General features: G+C 43.3%; 3 non-coding genes across 3 annotated transcripts; 1 reads left to right on the top strand and 2 right to left on the bottom strand.

Moving 5' to 3' along the window:
- Positions 1–73, bottom strand: trnaa-agc (transfer RNA alanine (anticodon AGC)). Its single transcript has one exon. It is a non-coding gene; the product is annotated as a tRNA-Ala (tRNA).
- Positions 74–4,520: 4,447 nt separating this feature from the next.
- trnaq-uug (transfer RNA glutamine (anticodon UUG)) lies at positions 4,521–4,592 on the bottom strand. Its single transcript has one exon. It is a non-coding gene; the product is annotated as a tRNA-Gln (tRNA).
- A 2,032-nt stretch (positions 4,593–6,624) lies between these two features.
- On the top strand, positions 6,625–6,696 carry trnat-cgu (transfer RNA threonine (anticodon CGU)). The gene has a single exon. It is a non-coding gene; the product is annotated as a tRNA-Thr (tRNA).
- The last annotated feature ends 7,274 nt before the right edge of the window (positions 6,697–13,970 follow it).

Below are 13,970 nucleotides of genomic sequence, written 5' to 3'. Positions count from 1 at the left end.
TGGAGGATGCGGGCATCGATCCCGCTACCTCTCGCATGCTAAGCGAGCGCTCTACCATTTGAGCTAATCCCCCTTGTATAAAGGGTCAATTGCAAGTCAATCAGGACTCACTGCACTACATGAAGTGCACTAGTGAAGTATTGGAAGCATCAGACTTTTGATCTGAGGGTCCAGGGTTCAAGTCCCTGTTCGGGCAGAACACTTTGTACTCCCTCTTGCTTGTACTCCCCTTCCCTCTCTGTTAATGTGCTTGGACAGAGCTCTGTGAACAGCCAGCCTCTTTGTGTCTTGCCCTCCTTGTGCAAGGTGTCAATGGTCGTCTTTTGGGCAACTGTCAAGTCAGCAGTCTTCCTGTGGTTGTGTAGCCTACAGAACTAGACTGAGACCATTTAAAGGCCTTTGCAGGTGTTTTGAGTTCATTATCTGGTTAGAGTGGCTCCAGGTGTCTTCAATATTGAACCTTTTCACATATTCTCATTTCCTGACATACTGAATGTGGGTTTTCATTGGTTGTCAGTTATAACCATCAAAACTAAAAGAAATAAACACTTGAAAGTAGAATATCATGAAAAGGTTGATTTATTTCAGTAATTAATGACTACAGCTGGACCAATGAACAGACTGTGGACTTCTCCATAGACTGATCTGTGTAGATAGGACACCAGGATTACTGTCCAAACAAAATGTTCCACTGAGATTTGAACTCAGATTGCTGGAGTCAGAGTCCAGAGTGCCTCTCAGTGTGACAGTGGAAAACACGCCTCCCTGCATTACTTGCTGCTGCTTCTTCTTCTTCTTTTAGGTATTTAGCTGGCGGTTGGACTGGACTGGACTTGACATTACTTGCTGCGCATGTACAGAACCGAACAAAACACACGCCCCGAACCAAAACACATTTACCGAACGGTTCTGATTTTTTTCCTGAACAGTCCCATCCCTACTTAGGACCATGTCATATTTCACTTTGTCTTTTTAATACATCTGCAAACATGTCAACAACTCTGTGTGTTTCTGTCAGTATGGGGAGCTGTGTGAACATTAATGAGGAAAAACGAACTTCAATGATTTTAGCAAATCGCTGCAATATAACATTTAAGGGGGTCTGAATACTTCCTGCACCCACTGCACATTTTTCCATCCTTGAGATCGCACGTTTCTCCCTCGTCAACGATCCTGAACTGCTCGACTTCTTCTACATAATAGCTGTCAAGGAAACAATAGCTTAGCATTATACAGTGAGATTGTGTGGATGTGTTATGTTTTTTTGTCATTGTTAAAAATGACTCTAATTTGTATCACATATTTTGTGTGAAACCATATACCTGCCATTACCAAGAGTCAAGGATGCAGATATGAAGGAGAGCATCAAGTTCTCTCACTATCAGATCACCAATGGGAACCTTGTCCTCCCATAAACTTTAAAAAAAAATCACAAGTACAATAACAATGTCATATATAAATATTTTTTAATTTCACTGCATCAAATTGTTTTTAAAATAACTTCAGACGTAATTAGACATTGAACATTTTTTTTTCTTCTTTTGAAATATTTTTTAACATTTTAAGGCAATCACTGCAGATGACATCATGACGCATTTTGCAGACATGGGCCCCACATTTGGCACAGTGTGCCCCACATTTGGCACAGTGGCTCCACACACGTCTGCGCTGGAAGCACAAAGTGCACTGCTTGCAGCTTTTAGATGGCCCTGGCCCTTCTTTTTCTTCCTCTTCTTCTTCTTCTTCTTTTCCTTCTTCCTTCTTCCTGAAGGACCAGGTTTTCTGGCTGTTCCATGCAGGATCGACAGCCACAAAGAGTACAAAAGCATTGAAGCAAGACATGTCCAGCATGTGATGCACATTGGCCCTCTCGGTGTCTTGCGCCGGCACGAGTATGTACCACACATCTGAAAAAGAAATGCTCAGATGGTTTGAATACATTTACACACAACCTTCTTATTATGAAAAAGAGTCTGAAATCTTCCAATAATATGTAAAATATGGAATACAATTGAATAAATAGTATGGCTATATCAGACAATCACAATAATACATAATAATACTACATACAAATGTATTTACTTAACATGTACATAAGTAAATAACTTGGGTAATAATTGATATGTTGCTTACCTGGTCCAGGTGGTCCACAGCTCCTTTGGCTTTGCTGTAGTCCAGGATGATCTGGGGCTTTAACTTACCAGACTCCTGGAATATTGGCTCCCCGTTTTTTGTACTGCGGAGGACCACATTCTTCGTACATACGACACTGCTGTCCAGTCCTGGGTGAATGCAAAGCAAGAGGACAGCACCTGTCTCTGCTTCACGGTGAGCAGCTGCTGGGGGAGCTCTGGCTTATTTTTTCGCACTGTCCCGACCAGAGCCATCTTGCCCTTTTGGAGCTCTGCAGCCAGGGGGAAAGATGTAAAAAATTGCCCGCAGTCACTGTGTAGCCCTTTTCAGTTAAGATAAGATAAGATAAGATAAAACTTTATTAATCCCGAAGGAAATTCTTAGCTGAAGGACCACCCGCTTCCCCTGGTTCCGTTCTCTGGGTGCTGATGCGGCAGACCTCTGTGTACAACTCCAATCTCCATGCATAGGAGGTCTGCACATCACTCAGCACCCAGATTTTTAACCCGTACTTGGCGGGGTTGGAGGGAATGTATTGTTTGAACGAACAGCGGCCCCTGAAAGGGACCAGCTGTTCATTAACACATACATCCCTCGCTGGGTTATACATTTTTGGGATGCAGGTGGTCCATTGGGTCCACAGATCTCGCACAGGAGCCAGCTTGTCTCACCTGTGGCGCTCTGGCCAGGACAGTCGATCATCAAATCACATAGCGAGGTTGATGGAGGAAAACCTTTTTTGGGACATCTTGGCTGCAAAAATGACCCTCCCTGTTGTTTCATCCCAGAGGCTCTTCATGGACTTCAACACAAATTTTAGAATTCAAATGTAAATGTTCAAATGTCTGATCCATCACCAGAACACTGGGAAACACATTTACTACCCTTTGTGTCATCAGGGACAAAAATGTCCGCTTCTAAAAACTGCTCTAAAAACTGAACAGATTCATATTTTTCTGCATAAATATGTGGAACAACTTCAGGACTGCTCAGAACTACCAAACATGAAATCATTGGAGGAGTTTAACGCTTTAAATGCCAGGTAGATTGCATGATGCAAATATTTCATGTAAAAATGCACAAAACAAGTTATTGTACAAGTTGGGAGGCTCAGGCATTATTTTATATCTGTCATGTCAAAGTTTATCCAAAATATTGAGTTGGAGTTATTAGTGTTTGTATTGCAGCAGTTTTAAATGGTGTTTTCCACTTAGGTCCATTAACTCCTATTATAATACTACATTTTAATATCAGAGCCATAACAACATGGAATCATGCATTTCTTAATGTAAGGGTTTCATTTGTGAGGACATGTCAAAGTTCATGATCATAAATTCAGCTTCACATTCTTCATTTCACTGCTTCTAAGACAAAAACATGTTCTGACCTGAAATCACAGTCAGTGATTCAAATGAAAGTGAAACATCATCAACATTTAAAGCACAAAGTTGAAGCTGCTGTCACTTCCACACACTCTGCTTCTACACACAGCACAGACTCACTGAGGAACCAGAACCCAACATGAACCCAGCATGTAGAGGCTGAGTGAATGTGGTGCTGAAGGTGTGGAGGTGGATCAGTGTGTCAGAGGAGACTCTGTAGAAGGACAGAGTGCCAGCAGGACAGTCCACATACACTGCTGCTCCGTCAGAGCCAGAGGAGGAGGAGATGAGTGTTTTTTCTGTTATTGTGCCAGACAGAGTAACCACAATCAGAGCAGCTCAGACTCCAGGACTGATTGTTTGCTCCAAACATGCAGTCATCACTGTTTCCTTTCCTTCTGATTCTTCTGTAACTCACTGATATATAAACCCCTCCTGTCCTCTGAAACTGTTGTGTGGTCCCACCACCACCTCTCCTTCAATGGACAGCATCCAAGCACTGGGCTTCATCATCTCACCTGAAATGAGGAGTTTTTTTCAATTTCACGTAGATGGCGGAAAGAGTCATCTATGTGAAAAAACCATCAGCTCTCACCTGTTTACAACTCTGTCCTTTCATCCCTTCCTAGCAGGTTTCACCCCCATTTAAACTCTAATGATGGGCTATCAACTAGTCCTGCACAAGTCCCTGGCATAGTTTCTGGCTATACATGTTACACTCTATACAGTGTGTTATACAGCTATAACACACTTACCGTACATTGCAGCAGCTATCCACTGATGTTAGCATTAATGTGCTAGTTAGTGTGTGTGTGTTGACAGTCTGCTATAGTCATCTGGGTGGAAAGACAGCATTTCTCATCATCTATGGAGGCTTGGGATACAGTTACAAAATAAATCTAGTCAATGCATATTCTAATCTAATCTCTAATCCAATTATTTTACACCAACTACTGACTGTTGACTACTGTTAGATTAGGACACCAGTATTACCATCCAAACAAAAGGTTCCACTGAGATTTGAACTCAGATCGCTGGAGTCAAAGTCCAGAGTGCTAACCATTACACCATGGAACCTGCTTCACATGGAGCTTCTTCTCCTCCTCTACCCGGCGAGACTGTCCTCCATGAGGAGACTGTCCTCCATGTCTAGATAAGGCTTGTCCTGTCCTGTGATTTTTGTGACTTTTTATTCCCTGAACACCCTGCTTTGCTATCCTTGGGATAATTTTTTGACATGGAGCTAATAAATTGGTCGCTCAGTGCATTGGACAACATTTTCTCACAAAGAAAGACATCACCGGGAGAACCCCTCTGCCCTGAAGGGACCCTAGAAGATGTGGAGGATCTATTCATCTATTGGACATTGGTAGTAGGCATACTTCTGAATTGCGTGGGACTCAGATCTCATTCCAGGGGGCGCTGCTGAGCCATGTGGCCACGCCCACATATGACGATTTGGGGGTTTTAAAAGGTGCACGGGGGCTGATGTCATGATAGAGTAAGAGGCAGGTAGGATGAACAAATCAAGAAACACAGCAGCTTTCTCTATGGTGGCGAAGGGTCAACTTCATGACGTTGCCCCGCCCACACGGTGTAACATGCATTTATGCTTGCATTTCAGAATCAGAATCAGAAATACTTTATTGATCCCAGGGGGAAATTGCTTTCATTCCAGGTGCTCCATGTATACTCAAAAAACAGGTTAGAAATATAAAAAAAGGTAAAGTAGTAAGCGTAAACTAAAAATAAAACCTAATAAATTCTAAACATTAATAAACATTCAGTTTAAATCCAGGCTCTCGCACGTTTCGTGCTTGGGCCCTAATAAAGTAAAATAAAATCTTAATCACAGCTTCCTTAATACGAGCTGAACTTCATAGCTATAGCTTCATAGCTGTAGTTTCAGCAGCCAGTTTAATACCGTTCATGTCTATATTTGATATAACAGACACGATGACCATCCTTTAATGCTTTTGTTGCTTTATTACTTGAACTTTTGTCGCTGAGCTCCGATGCTGTTTGATGAAGCATTTTAGCAACAGACTGTTGCACTGTGTCCGTCTTTATTGTGATGACAGCTCCTATTTCTTCACACTTTAGATGTTCCTAAAAGTAGAGTGTGCATCACACACTGTACAGTATTTATCAAGTATTATTGTTCCTCCAGTGCACCATTTCTTCTGTATAATTATTATTAGCAGTTATTACTGAAGATCGATGCCCCTACAAATATTCAAACTTACTGTAAATTCAGTTGTAGGCTGATTCATCACTGTCATTTCTCCATTGTTGTTGATGGATAACCAACTTTAGATATTTTTAATGAACAATAAATGCCCTGAAGCTCTGAAGTGTATTGTTTTTACACTGCACACCTGGTTTGGATCTTACAATGGTAACCTAAACATCACAGGAACTATACAAGAACAACCTCATGGAGGCTTCAGTGGTGTTTGTAATAAAACACTATCCTTCTTTTTTCACAAACAGTACAATACAGCACATGTGACTCCACAATGAGCAAAGCAGAGACCGCAGACCACGTAACACGGCGTTACTATGCTGGAAAAAACGTGTCTGCCTGTGAGCTTCTGTTATGTACTGTAGCATCCTAACTTCCATCCTTACAAACCACCTGTCCTCTGTTTAAAATGTGGACATTATTGTCCTCAAAAGACTGACTGTCCTTTCTCTTTGAGGTGAAGATGGACTGCTGAGTGTTGTCCTGTGGATGTGTCTCTTCTGTCCTGTGCTCTTTACCTGTGGGGTGGCTGTGGGTTTTTATTCACTAATAACATATCAGTTCTAGAATGATGTGTGTGTGTTTGATGTGATTTGATGTGTGTGTTTATCTGGTTTTAGGGGTCAGTGTGTGTTCATCCATACGCGGCCGCCTGTGTTGATGTAAATGTGTGTGTCCTGTCAGCCATGATCATGCTGAGACAGAATAATGCTGGAAAAAGCTCCCAGCTGTTAGACCTGAAGGTAAAGCTGCATGCTGTTGTGGTTTCTCTGAGTGTAGGATCACAAGACTTCTGCTGTTTTATGTTGTGTGTATTGATCACGATCAGTGATCAATTCAGAAGTTAAAAGAAAAAGCCGTGGTGGCGTGGTGGCCAAGTGGTAAGGCGTTGGTCTCGTAAACCAAAGATCATGGGTTCAATTCCCATCCATGCCTTCAAAGATCTGTAGGAGGTTCCTTTTAAAGAAAGACAAAACCCATTGAGAGTAAAAACTATAGACAGAGCTTCCGTGATGTCACCCATTTGTTTCTGAAGAGCCGTTCTGAGGCTCGTGGGAGCCGCCATGTTGGAAGCATCACGTCCGCCAAAAACTCCAAATACGTACAAAGAGGGGGAGCACGAGTGGAGTTTGGGGGCGGGCGATCATGAAAGCAGGAAACTCGCATTGTTATATGTCAGCCTTCTGCTTCTCAAGTGGCAACGCCTATAATTATGCAGAATTTTAAGTCCGAATATAATTAAAACGAGTAAGTTATATAAAAAAAATCCCCCCCATACAATTGACACTAGAAGAGAACCTATCATCTGAGACCAGAATGTTTTTTTGTACCAGGCTGTAAACATGTTCATTCCTGCTGTGAAGTCAGACATTTTAACATGGGAGTCTATGGGAAATGACTCGCTTTTGGAGCCAGCCCCCAGTGGTTGCGGCATGAATTACAAGTTTTGACACTTCCGCATGGGCTTCAAGTTTGAACCCCGAAGGTTGCCGTCTGACAACACCACACAAAACAAAGATGTGTTAAACTGTGTGATCGTTGGCTGGAAGCACTGCTTCATGAACCTGTGTTTACTGTTCATTAAGCTTAGAGAAGTTTCAGGAGTATGTTTGAGGAGTAAACTGATTCAAGTCCTCACAACAAGTGTATTTCACTGCACAAACACACACTCAGCTGATGTGTCCCAGGAAATGTCTTTTTGTCTGACGTATTAGAAGATTCTAGATTCTAGATTCAACAACTAGACAATTATCCCCTGCTGAGACCCCCACAGGGTTTCTGTGGCTGTATCTCCCTCATTCTTCATCCTATGTGATTCTCGCTTAGGGTGCGAGAGGTCCCGGGTTCAAATCCCGGACGAGCCCTGATGTGTAACTATTTCATTGGAGACAACTCCTTGTTGTTGACTCTTTTCAGTTCCTCTCTAACTACCACACAGCTTTACAAAGCTAACAAAGTTCTATTCAGACTCATCCCAATCCAGAGCAGTTGTTCCACAGTAACACCTGCAGGAGGACGTCATCACCCAGTATGTGACCTGCACTGTGAGCTGTAAGGTCTTATACAGACAGGTGTGTGTCTTTCCTCATCAAGTCCAATCAGTATCATCAAAGACAGCTGGACTCCACCACTAGATGTCAGCATTGCACAGCATTGGTGGCTCAGTTCAGATTGAGAGAATGCAAAGAGTGTGCAAAGCTGTCATCAAAGCAAAAGCTGGCTGCTTGGAAGAATGTCAAACATCAAACATATTCTGCTTGGTTTAACACTGTTTGTTCACTACATCATTCCACATGTGTTCCTTCATAGCTCTGATGTCTTCAGGATGAATCTACAATGTAGAAAGTCATAAAAACAAAGACAAACCACTGAGTGACTTTTGACTGGTACATTTAAAATGTCATCATATGTCCTAACCAGCAGGGGGAGCACTGATCATAAACTCTCTGTCTCACCTGTTATTGTCATGTGTTTTTATGGAAGATGATGCTGACTGTTGTTTTCTTGCTTCTCTCTGTAAACAGCTTGTAAACAGCAGCTTCCCTGAGGGGAAACTCAGTTAATAAATGATGCTGTAACCTCTGGGACTTGATCTGCTGGGTGGGAGTCCACTACATTATCCATCCATCCTCATCCATCCAGCTACACTCTCCCTCCTAAAATGCAGGCTGGAGGATGCGGGCATCGATCCTGCTACCTCTCACTTGCGCTTACTGCATCGCGCTAGTCGAGCCAAAGTAAGCCCAAAGTAAGCCCACATTAGCCAATCACGTTCCTTTCCCTGGGCTTACTTTTGACCAATCACGTTCCTTTCCCTGGGCTTACTTTTGACCAACCAATCGCGTTCCTTCACTGTGGCTTACTGACCCTTCCTCGTGAAAACGGTAAGATGAAGTTTACTTCACCTTATTTAATTTACTATAAATCGGCCATCGTCTGTTCAGATACAGTCTGTATCTTAAGAAAACAAAACAGGCCGACATAGCGATATAGCGATTGGACATTATATAGCACACGTTTTCTTCGACGTACCCGTCAACCTGTAAATACCGACCAAAAAATGTCACTACCATTGATCGCTATCGCTATCATGGCCACCCGCTAACAGGCTATACGTGCAATTGATTCTCTGTAAACTGGTAGATATTGCTCTATTGTTCGTTTTATGTAATGTACACATAACGTACTAATATGCATGTAATACCTTGTAATGGTGTAAACCGCTTTTTGTAGATGTAAAGTAGCCTACATGTAGGCTAATCCAGGAGGTCATTCACTATCTCTATAAACTATAAACGTAGGATATTGATCAGTTCAGAAATTCCAGTTTTAACATTAATATAATAAATCAAAATAGAATACTTTTTACTCTTACAAATTAAGTTATGTTATGATGTTAAAATGGTTTGTTTTCAGGTGGGTGTTTTATTACAATCCCTCCCCTTTAACAACTTACCTCTACAAATATTTAAATAAAGGTACAATACAATAGCTCAATGAAAATAACATGGTTTTGCTTTGTAGGAGACACAGTAGTACACATTATCATAGTAATGTGAATTACTTTATCAATCCCTGTGGGGAAATGAAGTAGCTTGTTAAATGATCACACTCTAAAAGTACAGGTATCTTTCAGCGGTAATAGTGTTGTTCTGATTTTCATTTCAGAAAATGTATGCTTATCCGGTTTTTAAGCGGCAGTCGGCTACATCACAGCGTCTCCTCATGGCGCCATCAGAGGAGGCGCTGCGAACGCAAAATGTGGAATCTGGAAGGGCCAAACCTGAAGAGGAAGTGCTGGCGGAGGCCAGAACTTTTGTGAGTGTAAACGGTGGAGACCCCAGTGACCAGTTTTTGGTGCTTGCTCACTGCAAGCTCCAGTTTGGGAAGTACCAGGGCCAGAGATTTAGATGGCTCCTGGAAAACTCTCTGGGGTATGCATTGTATTTGATGGACAGCATATCTAAAGAGACGGTGCAGGCAAACCCCCTGTCACAAAATAAGCAGCTGTTCATCCAGTACACATCTCTTATTAGAGAGATGGCAGAGGAACTGGAGAAGTTTAAAAGAAAGCAGCAATCTCAAGCAGAAGCCCGGGAAACTGGAGACCAGGGATGTTTGATGGTAGAGTTTGGAGACTTCAAGGGCCGGTCCATGAAGGACGTCTATGAAGACCAGAGCAAAGAGGCCCAGGCTCTCATCAAGTACCTGATCAAGGCAGATGCCAGGCCCAAAACCAACATGGCTATTTTCAAGACATACGTCTTGAAAAGAAGGGCTTCTGCTGGAGCATGTCAGCCTGCACCTACACCTGCAGCCTCCAGTGCCTCTGCACCTACACCTGCAGCCTCCAGTGCCTCTGCACCTACACCTGCAGCCTCCAGTGCCTCTGCACCTACACCTGCAGCCTCCAGTGCCTCTGCACCTACCCCTGCAGCCTCCAGTGCCTCTGCACCTACCCCTGCAGCCTCCCACATGTCTGCTCCTTCACCTGCTGCCATCCAAACTGGTGTGTGGAAGACTGGCACTGTGAAAGCACTGTTGGCGCGTGGCAAACATTTGTCTCCTTCACAGCTGGCTAAAAAACTGATGTCACCAGTTAAACCCTGTGAGTGTAACTGTGTAACATGTACTGTATATGTATTCAGTTATCATTATGACAGACTACACAGACTTATCCACTTGCTGTTTCCAGCCCCAGTACCGCAGTGCACTCTGCCAACAGAACCCCCAGCCAAACATTTGGCACAAAGGCAGCTCTTCCCTACTGGTAAGTAACATCGTACATTGTTTGTCCTTGTGTCTTGTCAACAGTAATAATTTTATTAACCTATTAATAAATGCTAATAACATTTTATATTTGTGCTGCAGGCACTTCTGTTGCCCCTTCTGGAGCGGGTGACTTTGCTGAAGACGATGATGAGGAGCTGGTATCTGCAGTGTCACAATATGAAGCACAGCAGAATACAGGTGTGGCATACGACACAAATGCAAATATTATGAAAATGTTTAGTGAAAACACACTGTGAAGTATTATTTTGAGGAATAAAAAATCACTGTTTTTTCAAATATTTTTGTTTACAGTACAGGATTATGTCGCATCAAGCTTCAAGCGGGATGCATTCTTTGAGTGCACCTCTTCAAAACCTCAAGGGTATCCAAAGGTGTTGGTGTTTTCATTTGTGTTTCCCGTTGAGAAACAATCATTGGATAACATTTTCACTAACATCACTTGCTTTTCTCACTCACTATCTGTCTAATCCCCTGAACAGGACGGAGGAGATTCATTGTTTTAATGATCACAGTAACTGTTTTTCATCACTGCAACTGTGTGCACGCTTCATGTCTGTGGGCATCACTACTTTATACTAAATTCATCACAACTTATTTTCTTTGCTCTATTCCATCTAATCCTTTTCAAATACAGCTCTGGAAAAAATAAGAAACCACAGCGGTCTCTTATTTTTTATGTCTAACTATTAATTATAATCATAATCTATTAATGCTTGTCCAAATGTATGCTGTGCAGGCAGAATGTGGACTGCGATCAAATACAACAGTCATCCTTATATTATTTTTTTCTGCATTTCTCCTTCAAAAGCTCCAGCCATTGCTCATTCAGAGGCCTGTGCTGGTCCGCCTCTAGTGGTAAAAATACCAGACCCTCCACATCATCAGCCACCTACTGAGCTCCCTCGTCACTGGAAGGATCAGCTTCCACCTTTCCAGCAGGAGTGGATCCGTAAGACCCTCTTCAAGGCCAACCTACACACTGGCAAGCCAGAGCTAGTGCCCCAGCTGAAGCTTTGGTGGCATCCTCCTCAGCCCCCTCTCATTCACAGTCAGCTGCCCGCCTCACCTGACCTCTTCTTCTGTCGGCCCCTTTTTTTATGGATGCCGCTGAAGATGTGGCAGTTCCCTCTTGTCTGTGTTCGCCCAGACTGTGGTAAACACAGACTAACAGCGGCAGGACTGTATCGTACTGTGCGCAAGGTCTTAGACATCGACGGGTGGTATGACCTTGCAACAGAGTACTTGGAGTGCAAACGCTGCACAAAAAAGTATCCAGCCTGGTCCGAAGACATCTTAGGACAACTGGATATGGGCCACCGCAGTCAGTTTCCTGCTTTATTGACATACAGGTAAGTCATAATTAAGATCAAACATTATTAGGTGCTTTGATTTGTGTTATTGTTTAACCAAAAACTGCATTTGTGTTATTACACTGGTCTTTCATTAGATACTCATGTGACAACCGGGTGGTGAGGATGATGAGGGAGAGGACATTGGGCAACAGTGCGACTCAGCTTCACAAGAAGTTGATGGAGCAACATGGTGAGGCATGGTCGCAGCGTGTACTGCAGTACCTCACTGCCTGTGAGCCATTTGCAAAGTCCTCCCTTGTGCAGCCTCCTGTGTTCCTTGAGCCTCCTCCCTTACCTGCCATACCTAAACCTAAGTGGCTGTTAGCTGTATACGCCAGGGATGTTCTGGGGCGACTGCATGAGGTCAAGGCCAAAATTACATCTGTCTTTGGGTCTGTGCTCAAGATTGACTCCACTAAAAAGGTATCACAGCATTTTACCTATACAGAATGTTGGCCAGATATAAATATGTTTGCGTGCATAATGAACACTCTGTTTGACCTTTTCCAAATAGCTCACAAAGAAACTTGCTGGGGCTGCTTCAGGGACAGCTGCTTGGTGCACAAATGTGGGAAATGAACACGGCCAAGTCCTTGTCTCTGTGCTCACAGCTGCCGAGGGACATGGATTGGATGCCATGGCAGCTGGCCTGATGAAGCGCTATCGGGAGGCAGGACAGATGCCCCCAAAAGTGATGTATGTGGACAGAGACTGCTGCAGTCAGCATGGCCAGTCTCGTGTTAAGGCCATGTTTTCAGAGTGGGATGACCTCGAAGTGCGCCTTGACATCTGGCATTTTATGCGCCGATTTGCTGCAGGTGTCACAACAGAGGCTCATCCACTCTATGGAGTCTTCATGGCACGTCTGTCCACGTGCATCTTTGAATGGGATCCAGAGGATGTCGCTGCTCTTCGCCGTGCAAAGGAGGGGGAGCTAGCAGCAAAGAAGACCGGCCACCTCTCAGAAAAGGCACTCAGTGCTCGCATTACCCGGAGGGAGTTGGCACTGCACTGCCGCAGGAGGACCAGAGGGATGGAGGAGACCACCAGCCTGATTGGATCACTGATTGATCACTTTGACAGTGTGGATGGGAAGGACACTCTACTGGACCATGATCGGATCCAGCAAATATGGAAAGAACAGCAGAAACATGTACTGTGTATCCAAGACCCAGAGAACTTCCCACTCTACATTAAGAAGGGGACACTGAAGAAAGGTGGTTTGGAGCTGTGCTGCTACAGGTGTGCCCGTGGCTCTACCTCCCTGGAGTCTTTCCACCTCCACTTGAACCGCTTCATCCCAGGTATCCCATATGGATTACAGTGTCTCTTTAAGTATTATAAGCACTGTAACTGTTTCCATTACTTTAAAGTAATGTCACATGCTACAGTAATATTACAGTCCTTTTCTGATGTCAGAACAGATCTTATCTCACAAGAAACTAATTTAATTACTTTTCCTCATTAATTCTGGTTATAATGATGATTTTTCATGTATTTACATAACTCTATTGCATGTAACCTCATAGTAACTCAAATGTAGCACATATCTTGCGCGTGTGTGACCCTTTTTTTCTATTTTATTTAACCTTTAGGAACCAGTGCCAGTGATGCACATTTTCAGGCCTATCTCCTTGAAGGCTTGATGCGATGGAATGAAGATCGGATGGAAGAGGCTGTAAAAGGAGCCTCTTCCATCCGATCATATGGCAGTGCCCTTGCGAGAGGCTGTGGACCAGCTCAGCCGAGTTGTGTTTGGGAAGCCCTGGGATGAGCGCTACCGCCCTCCTGGAGTATACACAGGCAAGAAATACTCATTTAACACCAATATAAATCATTTATTCATCAATCCACATTTTTGTATTTTGAAACATTATCTGTATAACCTTTTATGTTCTGGACAAAATATTAAGAACACTTTCTTTTTTGTTTTTTTCTTGTAGGTGAATTGCTGGGGGTGGAGTATCTGTACAGCCAGACAGGCAAAACATTGACTCCAGTGCTCCAGAACCCTGAAGAGGAGGACAGGTTGGTGGAGCAAATAAATGACGAGGACCTGCAAGA

The sequence above is a fragment of the Parambassis ranga genome, unplaced genomic scaffold (genome assembly GCF_900634625.1).
Source record: "Parambassis ranga unplaced genomic scaffold, fParRan2.1 scaffold_31_arrow_ctg1, whole genome shotgun sequence".
NCBI lineage: Eukaryota > Metazoa > Chordata > Actinopteri > Ambassidae > Parambassis > Parambassis ranga.
Note: the sequence above shows the minus strand (reverse complement) of the source record. Positions and strands in the feature narration are given on the sequence as shown.